General features: G+C 45.7%; 1 protein-coding gene across 9 annotated transcripts in view; it reads right to left on the bottom strand.

The window, feature by feature from the left end:
- CACNA1D (calcium voltage-gated channel subunit alpha1 D) overlaps window positions 1–12,342 on the bottom strand; it is a 319,798-nt gene that overhangs the window by 183,849 nt on the left and 123,607 nt on the right. The gene's annotated exons all lie outside the window — the stretch shown is intronic.

Here is a 12,342-nt window from a genome sequence, read left to right as displayed (position 1 = left end):
AGTACTGAAGGTCGCAGTCGCTATGCATGGTTGGTCCTGACAGCGTCAAGTGCGTGCTGGGCCTTGAGGGATGTGCAGGATTTGGAGAAGCAGAAAAGAGGACGGGGGCGTTCTAGGCAGCTGCGTTGGGGGAGGTAGGCATCATATAAAAGAAAGGCCCAGAGGCTGGAAGAGATGTTCAAGGCACAGCAGGTCGAACTGTCCAACTATACTCAGTAACACCAGCTCCAAAACTCCCCATGACACCAAGTCCTACCCCCTTTGCCCTCAACCCAGCAGATAGACAACAAAATCAGTGTCCAGGGCCTGCCTCCAGGGAAACCTGCCCAGTACATCCTCCTCCTTCGACCCCCAAATGCAGATCCCAAGTACATTAAAAAAAAAAAAAAAAAGGAAAGGCAAATCTGGCATGAGTCCAAGTTTCAGGCCTCCTGCCTCATGTCCTATAGGCTCTGGCATAGTGCTTATTTGCATGGCTGATTGGATAACCAATTATAGAGTAGAATATTTTTAGGTCTTCATCTCAAAAAAAAAAAAAAACCCAACCACCAGGGAGAGAATAGTGTATTTCCTGACAGGCCTGCTGCAACTGCCAAGCACAGCACAGGCCAGGGGCAGGCAGGAGGAAGGAACTCGAATGGCTATCTCCTCATTAAGACTGGTTAACTCCAAAGCATCTGTATCTGTTTGGAAAAGAGAGAATGTGCACGTGTGCACCTCTGTGTCAGGGGATGAGGAGAGGGAAGCAGGAGGCACAGCCGGGAAATGTCAAATTCCTCCATCTTCCCGTTCCGGCCATCTCTCCACAATGAGGCCCTTTCCCATCCCTGCCAACAGGTCCCAATCCACACCCACAGAAAGGAGCACCGATCTTAGAGCCCTGGGGAAGAGACGCAGTAACATGATACTGGAGGGCCAGTACCCTTCCTTCAGCTCCAGAGAGAATGGAAGTCAAGCCCTGGGCAATGATGATGATGATTGATGATGATGATGATGATTGATGATGATGATTGATGATGATTGATGATGATGATGGTGATGATGGTGATGATGATGATGATGATGGTGATGATGGTGATGGTGATGGTGGTGGTGGTGGTGGTGGTGGTGGTGGTGGTGGTGGTGGTGGTGGTGGTGATGGTGATGGTGATGGTGGTGGTGATGGTGATGATGGATGTATCACAGCCCAACCCTCCCACTACGTGACAACCCCTGGCATCAACAGCTCACTTTTACCCACACGGTCCCAAGTGATCTCACGACAACCCTGCAAGGTCACTCAAGTAAGAACACACTAGAAGTGGAAGGTTTTCAAAGGATGATCAAGTCCAAACCTCCCACTCTGTGGATCGAAAGTTGAAGATCCAGAGAGAGGAAAGGATTTCCCTAAGGCTGCACATCAAGTCATGATAGAAGGCAGATGAGATAGGAAACGTGAGAATCAACAAGCCAGCTATAACAAGAATACAGAAACTGCAGGAAACCTGGTATCGGTACAAGGTCAAGAACTGTCAGTGCCCTGTCCCTGGAAGTGGCTGGCCAGCTGAAGGTGGAAAGGCTTCTAAAGACTCCATTATGGCACCAGGTGGAAGAGAATACCCTGAAAGGATGGAATTCTGTTTTCCAGGAGGCAGCCTATGCTTTGAATCGGAAACCAACACACGGTGTGGTCTCTTTCGTAGCCAGAATACACAATCCAGAATTTAAGGTGTAGAAGTGAGCGAGGCTCCTCTCACTATTACACCTAACAATCAACTCACAGGATATCTGATTCCCATCTCAGCAACTTTGATCTGCTGGTTTGGAGACCTCCATCCCCAAAGAAGGAACAATTCCACCAGGGTGCATGAATTTGAACACGAGAATACCACCTGGACATTTGGGTCCCTTTATGCCACTGAACCAATGGGCAGGGAGAAGGGGGTTAATCCGCTGACTATAGTGACTGATTCTGACTGGCAAGGGGGAACTGGGTTGCTTTTACACAACGGAGGCCAGGAGGCAGTCCAGAAACCAGGTGATTCTCTGGGGCACCTCTTAGTACTTCCATGCCCTATCATAAAGGTTAATAGAAAACTCCAGCAAACCAAACCAGGCAGGAAATGGAAGACTCAGACCCTTCAGGAAGGAAGGTGTGGGTCATTCCACCAGGTAAAGAATCCCGACCGGCTGATACTGTGGCTGAGTGCAGGGCAAATACAGAATGTGTAGCAGAAAAAGGAAGCCACTGATGGCAACTGTGGTCATGTGATCAGTTACAGACATTAGGACTGTAGCAGATGGGCATATTTTCTACTTGCCTGTTACAGGTTTATTTTTTATTTCTACATGTTAATTATTTTCTTCTCCCTCCTTCCCATTTTGATTTTATGTACAAGTTGTTGGAAGTTAACTTAGTTAACAATTTAGTCTTTAGGTAACAGAGTATTCAATGGGATTGTGACTGAATGTGAGTAGTAATTAATAAAGCCAGACAGGAATACAATGGCTCCTGGGACTGTGTGTCTCCTCATTGGGGTTAAGGGTGAGAACGTCACGTGTAACAAAGTCAGCTGTATCTCCTTAGGTAGAAAGTCCTCAGTCCTCATCTTGTTACATAGGAGTTCAAGTGTATCCACATTCAAAGTCAGCAACAGCACTGGATTGAGTCCTTCTCACTCTTTTCATCTAACCTCTTCTACCACACCACTATAACTGGTTCCTCTGCCCTGCTTTTCTGATTTTAAGGGTCCATGTAATTACACTGGCCCATTAACCCCGGGTAATCTCCCTGTCTGAAAGTCTGCTGATTAGCAACCTTAATTCCATCTACAAGGTCCCTTTTGTAATATAACATATTCACAGGTGTATCACCCAGAGTGCGGGCAAAGATCATGGGGGCCAAAATTCTGCCCACCACACCATATGATCCATCAATTCCAATCTGCTCTTTTTCCCAAGAGTAATAAAAGCTATGTCCACACAAAGACCTGTATAAAAACGCAGCTTTATGCAGCTATGAAGCAGCTTTATTTGTAATAGCCAAAACGATGTTTCCAATGTTTGGACCCAAATGTCCAACAGGAGTTAAGTGGATAAATTGTGCTGTATCCATACAATGGAACGTCATCCAGCAACAGAAAGGACAAACTTTGGATAACCCACAGAAGAGTACATTCTGAATCATTTCATTTCTATGAAACTCAAGGAAAGACTAATCTAACCTATAATAGTAAAAAAAAAAAAAAGCAGATCAGTGTTTGCCTTGGGTCAAGAATTGGGGTGGGGGCTTCCCTGGTGGCGCAGTGGTTGAGAGTCTGCCTGCCAATGCAGGAGACACGGGTTCGAGCCCTGGTCTGGGAAGATCCCACATGCCGCGGAGCGACTAGGTCTGTGAGCCACAATTGCTGAGCCTGCGCGTCTGGAGCCTGTGCTCCGCAACAAGAGAGGCCGCGATAGTGAAAGGCCCGCACACCGCGATGAAGAGTGGCCCCCACTTGCCGCAACTAGAGAAAGCCCTCGCACAGAAACGAAGACCCAGCACAGCCATAAATAAATAAATAAATAAAATTTTTAAAAAAATAAAAGAATTGGGGTGGAATTGAAGTGTGGTTGATTGGCAATGTTGTGTTGGTTTCTGCTGTGTGGCAGGGTGATTCAGTTATACACATATTTACATTCTTTTTCATATTCTTTTCCATTATGGTTTATCACAGGATATTGAATATAATTCCCTGTGCTATACAGTAGGACCTTATTGTTTACTCATTCTAAATATGATAGTTTGCATCTGCCAATCCCAGTCTCCCAAACCATCCCTCCCCAACTCCCCATACCCCTTGGCAACCACAAGTATATTCTCTGTCTGTCTGTCTGTTTCATAAATAGGTATAACAAGTCCTCTTGATCTAAACCCTGCAATGCCTTTTAGAAAAGGATCCTTTATCATCATGTGCGTTAGTAAATGTAGAAAATAACTATACAAGTCTAAAAGCAACTGTGTACCTGGGATGTCTTCTACTAATGGACTGCTACACAGCCTTTTCACTATTATTACTGATATGGCTCTTTAAGCAGAGAGAACAGGGAGAAATTTGGAATTTTTTTTAACTTATCAAAATCCTTCTTAGACTCTGGCCAAGTCACTCCTAACCCTTCTTTGTCTCTGTTGTCCCCTTAGCTCACAGAACCACTGAAAATGTCTCTACTTGAGAGACACTCTGCAATCGCCATGGATGTGTTAGTGTAGCTGGTAGTAGATGTTGGCATAAAACCGACCTAGATTTGAATCCTGACGGCCTCTAGCAGCTGTGTGCCTAGAGCAAGTCAATCTCTCTGTCTTGGTTTCCTCTTCTGTAAAATAACATCTAATCATAGCTAACCCATCTGTAGTGCTTACCTGCATCATTTTTCATTTAATACTTACAACAATCCCTAGAGGAAGAAACTATAGATGAAGCAACTGAGGCACAGAGAGGTTGAGTGACTTCCCCAAGGTCACACAGCTGGTAAACTGCAGAGCCAAGATTCTAACGCAGGTTGGAGTCCAGGCCCTAACCACCACACCTACAGCCCCTCCAACTGACAGCAATAAATGAGGACACACCTACTAAGGGCTGTTTTGAGGATTAAAGGAGTAAATGTATGAAAAGCCAAAAAAAAAAAAAAAAAAAAAAAGAATTGGGGTGGAGACTGACCAGACAGGGCACAAGGGAACCTGATGGTGTGGTGGGACTGTTCTGCATCTTCATTGGGGTGGTGATTACAGAGGTGCATACATTTATCTAAACTCATCAGTCTGTACAGTGTAAAGTATACATTTTACTGTATATAAATTATACCTCAATAAAGCGAGTAATTTCCTTCCTCGAGCACTTGTGGGAACCAGACCCACACCGTCCACAACCTCGGGGATGGTACAGAAAGTCCACATTCCTTGGCCTGTCACTGTGCCCCACGCCCAGATCCTAGGCACCTGCCATCTCCATGTCTCCCCTCCTGTCTTTTTCTTCCATGGTCAGGGATATTAAAGCAGCCAGCTCCCATCAAGGTGTACCCGTAATAATGTAGTTAAATGTAGTTCACCGTAATTGAAGGTAATCTATGCTGTCACATTTGCTGTAACCAGAGGTCTTGGGAGCCAGAGATTCTGCTCACGTTAATTGTAACTGACACCTCTTCCCTCCTTCAGGGGAATCCAGCCCCGGTATTGGGGTTTCTTCGCTTTGGGTTCAACTAACCCCAACTGGATCTCTCAATCTCTCTTTTTCTTTCAGTGAAAAATGACTAAGATGGTTGAAAGGTAAAAAAGGAAGAGACAGTTGGGAAAGCTCAAGTCAGCCAGTTCGATGTGGTAGCAGAGCTGACTTCAGCACTTTGGGCCTGTCATTATGTCCAAAAGGACCTGCGTACTGACTCGGTTGATGGCTTTCTCTGACTCCTGTGTAGCCTTGCTGGCGTCTCCCGGCCTTTTACTCCTGGGTCCATTTAGAAAACTGGCTGAGAGTAGAAACAAAGAGGCCCAGGGGCCCATCTCCCCGGAGCCGTGCTCAGAGAACGATGGAAGCAGCTCTGGGGACAGGGCAGACACTACGAGACACAACACCTTCTTCCCAAGTGGCTCGGTCCGCAGGGCCCAGGCCTCTACGGGAAGCACCACAAAGCTCTGCAGGCTCCAGGCCACAAGCTATCTTTGCTTTGGTTTGACTGTCTTTGACACTTTATTATCCTTGGAAGAGGAGAACAGTCCTGCTTCATAAGGATGCTATGAACATTAAATGAGATCATATTTATAAATGTTCTCTGAAAATCAGAAACAGTGTATTATGCTTCTGCTCTAAATTTTGGATTGCTGTGTTTTAAAGCACAGTCCCTGCCATCCTAACTGCTTCTCTGATTTTTGCTACCTGTCTGGCTCCTGAAGGCATCGGAATTCACAGTCCTCGTAGAAAACTATATAAAATGTAAAACGCTCTGCACAGAAGTTATTACCCTTGATTCGTGTGATCCAAGGCTGCCTGTCCTCCAGCATGCTGATCAATTACACCACTTCAATTATGTTGCGATCTCTTCTCTCTCTGAATAACTCCTATAGAACCTAAAAGCCTACCATTCATTTGGACTAAAGTACTTTAAGGGGCCAGAAAAACGATAGACCATCTGTCTCCCCAAGAACTTCCAAAGCACCAGACACATGGGGAAGCCCACCGTGGTGGTCTCAAGTGCGTGGAAACAGTTGACGTCTGGAAGGATCTCCCTACCTGGGGTGGTGGTTCTTATCTTGACAACTGCTGTGTGGGGTATCACATGTATTTCTAACAGGACAGGAGCAAAATCTGTGAATGATCTATTGTTCTGGGTTTTTTTTTAATCAGTTGGATGGATTCGAGGTTACCTCTAATGGCCTCGCTCTTGCTCACATGTAGTAATAGAGTAAAGGAGAAAGAAATGGAATCACAGCAGAGCTCTGGGAACTGGGCATAACCAGCCACCCAACTGCAACAGCCACAGGGAGAAACCGTCACAGTCAGGCCGTTACAGCTGCATCACAGGAGCCAGCACAGTGCCCTGCCCTGCAGTGCCCCTTAGGAGGGAGATACTCCTGCATCTTAGACCATGAAATGGGGGCGATGGTACATGTTCCTAGATCCTTAGATCTGGGGCTCTACTCTCACTAGCAAGTACTCCCACCTCCATCCAGGGGCAGAGACTGTTCTCTCCTCCAACACCAAGGGGGATGCCACGTCCACATCACAGTGTGAATGGCACCTTACAGCTAACAAAGCCGCCACTGATAACCACTATTTCCTCCAACTCTATGGCAGCTCAGCAAAGTAAGGATACTTATCCCCATTCATAGCCAGGGCCAGCAAAAGCAAACCAGCTGCTAGATGCTGGTCCAAGGGCTATCACTGACCCAACCTGGCATCTCACTTAGCTTTTATGATCTCCTCATTAAGAAGCTTTTAAAGACTTTTTAGCTACATGAAGAAGAGGAGAGTGGGGAGATGAGGAAGACCCTTCAAAAAGCCCTCCATTTCTAACCCTCCTTCTCAAGGATATGCCAGCCCCCTCTTTTAATTGAACCCACAGCCTCCAGCTTGTTCTTTGCTCCCAGACTAATGAGTTTGGAATGACTAGGCTAACTCCCCATCTTCTGGCCAGTCACCCCAATGCCTGCTCGCTGCATCTTCTGCACCGTGCCCTCTGCCTGCAGCTTCCCCTTCTGCAAAATCTCACACCCACAGAGCCGTTTCGTCTACACATTCAGACGTGGAGAACCAGTGTGCCTTCCGCAAACCAGGATCCAGAAACTGCCCACTCCCAAATCTTCGCAGTTACACTCACTTCCCACTCCTCACCCAGGTAACAGTCTCCATCACCACTTTACCCCCATGGCAGGAGAACCGGTCAGCCAGTGGACACTGACCTCGATAAGAAACAGAGCCAGACTCTCAGTCCCAGGCTTCAGGTGTCTTTAGAGGTCTAGAATTTCTTTCAGACAAGCCTGCCTGTGTAGCCTCTCCCTTATTACCTAATGAACATTTATTTAAATGTAGATGCCTGCTATCAGACCCTCTACCAAACTGTCTTGCAGCCCATTAAATACAACCAAATATAACCAATATAATTCTGTTAGACCATGCCAGTCAGAGGTTCCCAAACATCAGTCTACAGACCAGCTGCACCAGAATTACCTGGAGAGCTTTTTGTAAAATTATAATAACAACAAAAACAATGACTACAACTTCCTGGGTCCACCCTTCCCCTTGCCCTCCAAAATTCTGATTCTACTGGTCTGGAAAGGAACCAAGCGCTATGGATTTTGAAGTTCCCCAGAGATTTTAATACACAACTAAGTCCAAGCATCACTGCTCCAGGGAGCTCCGTCATGTCTGTGAGCTCCCCATCACCTCCAACTGGCCAATCTGACTGCTGCTGAATGAACTGGGATTATCAGCTATAGCTTAAACTAGAATGTTCCATTGCTTCACTTTTTTGCCATGAAGAGTATTTGAATGGTATTTTCCAACTTATGAAGCATTCTCATTTGATTTAGAGCATCAAGTGATCTAACAATATGGTATCATCCATCATATACTATGTCCCAGGAACTATTCTGAGTGCTTATAATGTAGAAAATCACTGAATCCTCACAGCAACCCCGTGGGGTAGGTTTATTATCATCTCCGGTTCTACAGATCAGGAACTGGAGGCACAGAGAGGTTGAGGAACCTGCTCAAGGTCTTACAGTTCATGCCAGAGCTGGGGTTCAAGCCCCTGCAGTCTCTGAACCACTCTGCTCTATTGCCTTTCAGAGAAAGCATGAGCATTATTCCTACTTTAAAGCGTTTAGGTGCTAGTTCAATGAAATATCTGGAACAATTGCTCAAGGGGAGTGCATCTGTTCCACGTGTCAGGTGAGGCCTCTCGGAAAACCCCAGATGCCAAAGCACAATCGAGAGCAGGGTTCCGTTATGTGAAAGGCTCCACTTCCCCTCCAGCCCTCCCGGACTTCACAGCTCCAGGATCCTACCCCTGCCACATGCACAGCACATGACCCAACATTCTGTAACTCACTGTCCAAGAGGGACAACCTGTTCGGCTAGCGAGAAAGAGCTTATCAAAGCTTCACCGGTTACATAATCAGATGAGAGTTCTAGAAAGGGACTTGTAGAGGCCAAGTCAAGAAGCAGAAAGCAGGTTCTGTCTTACATGCCAACTCTGATCAACTGCCAGAGGATGTGAGGCTTAGCAAAAAAGAAAAAGAAAAAGAAAAAGAAAAAAAAAGGGAAAGAAAGGAGGAAAGAGAAGGGAATCATAACCAGTTAGTGGTGGACAGAAAGGGAGCTTCCCAAAGTCCCAAAACCACTTAATGACAGGTAAGACCCAGAACTCAGTCTTGGCCAAGGTCCAGCCATCGTTCACCTAAGCAGGAACTCTAAGCTGGCATTAACTTTTATTAACTGCTACTACAAAGATAAAAGTCATCAGCTCTGACCACAAAACACCTTACCATCTAGTGAATGAGACTACATGCATCAACATACACCCAGCTCTCATTCCAGAAAGGGTCTGTGACAGCAAAGGCAATACAGGACAATTCAGGTGAGTAAAACCTGTGATGGAGCGCAGTGAGGGACTATACCATGCACGACAAGCGCTGTGAAGCTGCAGCAGGGTGTCAGGGTTAGAAGCACAGGCCTTCAGTCTCAGACGACATGGGCTAAAACCCCAGCACCTCACTAGCTAGGTGTGAGACATGGGAAAAGCTTACCTCCATAAGCCAGTCCCCTCACATCTAAAATGGGGGTGAAATACCTGTAACAGGGGATCACTGTAAGAATTAAAAATATGAAAAGTGCCTCCCATAATGCTTAGCACATACTCAGTGGTAGCTACTACCATCAGCATCATTATTACTAACATCACCATTTAACAGTTTCTATATGGAGTCAGGAAAATCAATGGTTAAGCTATAAGAGAACAGTATTGTCAAGGCTGACTGAGGTTTGCAGGGCTCTCTTTCCCTACCCAAAATCATTCTATTTTTAGAATCCTGGGATTTTTAAAATCCTAGGATTTTTAGGATCCTGGGGTTTGTTTTAATCAGTCTCCTGCCTTCTCCCTTGTTACTGAAACAGTGGTTTCTTAACTAAGGGGGGCACCCCCAGAGAGGACACATCTCGGTGAAGTGGATAGGCTCACAGCGGCGGGTGTAGATGAAAGGAGAATATTTACTATTAGAATGTAATTTCATAGTTTAAAGTTAAAACTCTCAATACCTATGACAGGAAGCAAAGCTTGACCTAACCTTTGCTGATGGGATGTAGAGAGAAGAAACACAACCCTCTTTGCACACTTAATGATCCTCACGGAGGATGGGTGGGGAGTGGTGAGCAAATACACAACCCTGGAAAGCATATCAGAATCTCTGAAGTGGGGCTGGAGTTTTTATATTCATGACAAAAGGGCATGACCTCGAAAAGGAGGACAAAAAAACACTACGTGGTGTGTGCCTGAGATGGTTTCCCTCCTCACGTCAAACAGAGTGAATTGCAGAGTTACAGAGCCCATAACCCAACATGTCAGGATTGCCAGTAAAGGAAAGAACCCAAAGACTAAGTAAGAGCTGGGGTGGAGATGCGGCATAAAGGTTGTATGTGCATATTATGTAAGGATCACCTATTTTGATCATTCAGAACAAAATTCTTCTGAGATTTTTGGGCTTTAGATCTATATATCAAGCAGGTGAGTTATTTTCATATAATAACAGAGTTATTTTGTTGCTTATACGATTATGTGAAAATTTCCTCTGAGAACAGGGACCATATCATTTTGTCTCTGCACGCTCCTGTGCGACAATGGCATAACTGGCGGATGAATGATAAGACCCATAGTGCAGACAGGTACAAAACACATGTTGATAAGCAGGTATTTGTTGAAAGACAGTATCATGTGGTGGTTAAAAGCACCAACAATGGAAGCGTACTCTGTGGGGATCTGAATCCCAGTTCTGCCGTTTACGAGCTGCATGTCTCTGGGCTCGTTCCTCTTCATCCCTCAGTCTCCCAGTCTGTTCCTGTCTCCTGGGTAGTGAGGACTGAGTACAGGAGGTAGTACACACTGTGGAATCTGGACTCCCAAACTCAGCCCAAGCTCTCCTGCCCCACAGACCTTAGTGACAGCCCAAAGGCCAGATCGCTGGGGTTTCAACAGAAAGCAACTCTGTGTTTAAGGGCCCCCGGGTCTCTCCCTCAGGAAAAGGAGGAAGAGAATCAGCAAATGTCTATCTCTATCAACTAACGAGGAAACTAAAAGGAAAAGGAAACCAAAGCCCTGCTTTCCCAGTGAGAAGCTCAGAGCTCCTCAGAGGAGGAGATGAGGAATCACTTCATGATATACACTGGCCAAAGGGAGAGCTGAAGTGGAGGTGGGGTCCTGGGGAATTGCCAGTTCAGCCATGGACAGAGGGCCTGACCGAGGGCCACACCCAGGCGCCCTTGTTTCCAAGTTCACCAGGCCGGCCCTGGTGCCTGTCAATACCTCGCTATCCGCAGAATTTCTCAAGGCTGAGCAACCAATTTCTTCCACGCCTGGGTAATTCCAAAGCAACTAAATGGACTGCTTCATCTAGCTGCAAATAAGCATGAGACATTTCAGCCTGATTAGTTTGTCTGAAAGTATAAATGTCTGAAGGCAGTCTTTCAGAACTAGGACCGACATCTCAACCCTGGGCACAGCGCACCAAGATGGAGGCAGGCTTGCTCGAGCCCACGGCAGCGGCCCGGGAAGAGGGGGCAGCGGAGAGGGGACCGTGCCAGGCCCCACGCGCCTCTGGCGAATGAGGAGAGGTTCCCGTGCAAATTAACAGACTTCCATAGCAAGAGTTCACATGCAGCCTAGGATTTGAGTTATACTACATGATTCCATTAATGCTCACACTTCATTTAAGGATATTATTATACCCATTTTATAAAGGAGGAAACTGAGTCTCAGAGATGTGAAATAACTTGAAAGTCTGGGTTCTTGAATATTCAATTATTTCAACATCAAAAATTATCAGTTTTACACCCTTTTAAAAGTCAACAACAAAGAAATACTTTGCAACTCACATCAAAAGCACAGCATTCTGGGACTTCCCTGGTGGCACAGTGGTTGGGAGTCCGCCTGCCAACATAGGGGACACGGGTTCGAGCCCTGGTCTGGGAGGATCCCACATGCCACGGAGCGGCTGAGCCCGTGCACCACAGCTGCTGAGCCTGCACTCTGGAGCCCGCGAGCCACAACTACTGAGCCCGTGTGCCGCAACTGCTGAAGCCCGCACGCCTGGAGCCCGTGCTCCACAACGGGAAAGGCCACTGCAGTGGGAGGCCCGCTCGCTGCAGCTGCAGAAAGCCCGCGCACAGCAACGAAGACCCAGCACAGCCAAAAATAAATTAATTAATTAATTTTAAAAAGAGTACTTCTCTAAATAAAATGTACGAGGCTTTCTTAAAAAAAAAAAAATCACACAATTCTGTATTCTGGATACTCTTTGTTGTGCAATTACAGGTCTAAAAATTTATTCTAAGGAAATACATGGAAATTTTGCCACCAAGATATCTAATGCAACATGATTTATAGTGGTGAAAAAAAAAACCTATATTTCCAACAGACCATGAGTTAAATGGAACAACCATTTTAATGAAATATTATGCAGTCAGCAAGGACAGCTATAGAAGATCACAAAAGATATCAAAGACATTCACAACACATTGTTCAATTTCAAAAGAGTATATTTCAAATGATTCCATTCTTAAAATGTATTTTTTTTTTTTATGTTTCCTACATGTTCTGAAATGGACATGTTTTACCTTAAAA

Source organism: Balaenoptera physalus (assembly GCF_965194825.1).
Source record: "Balaenoptera physalus genome assembly, chromosome: 11".
Classification (NCBI taxonomy): Eukaryota; Metazoa; Chordata; class Mammalia; order Artiodactyla; family Balaenopteridae; genus Balaenoptera; species Balaenoptera physalus.
Note: the sequence above shows the minus strand (reverse complement) of the source record. Positions and strands in the feature narration are given on the sequence as shown.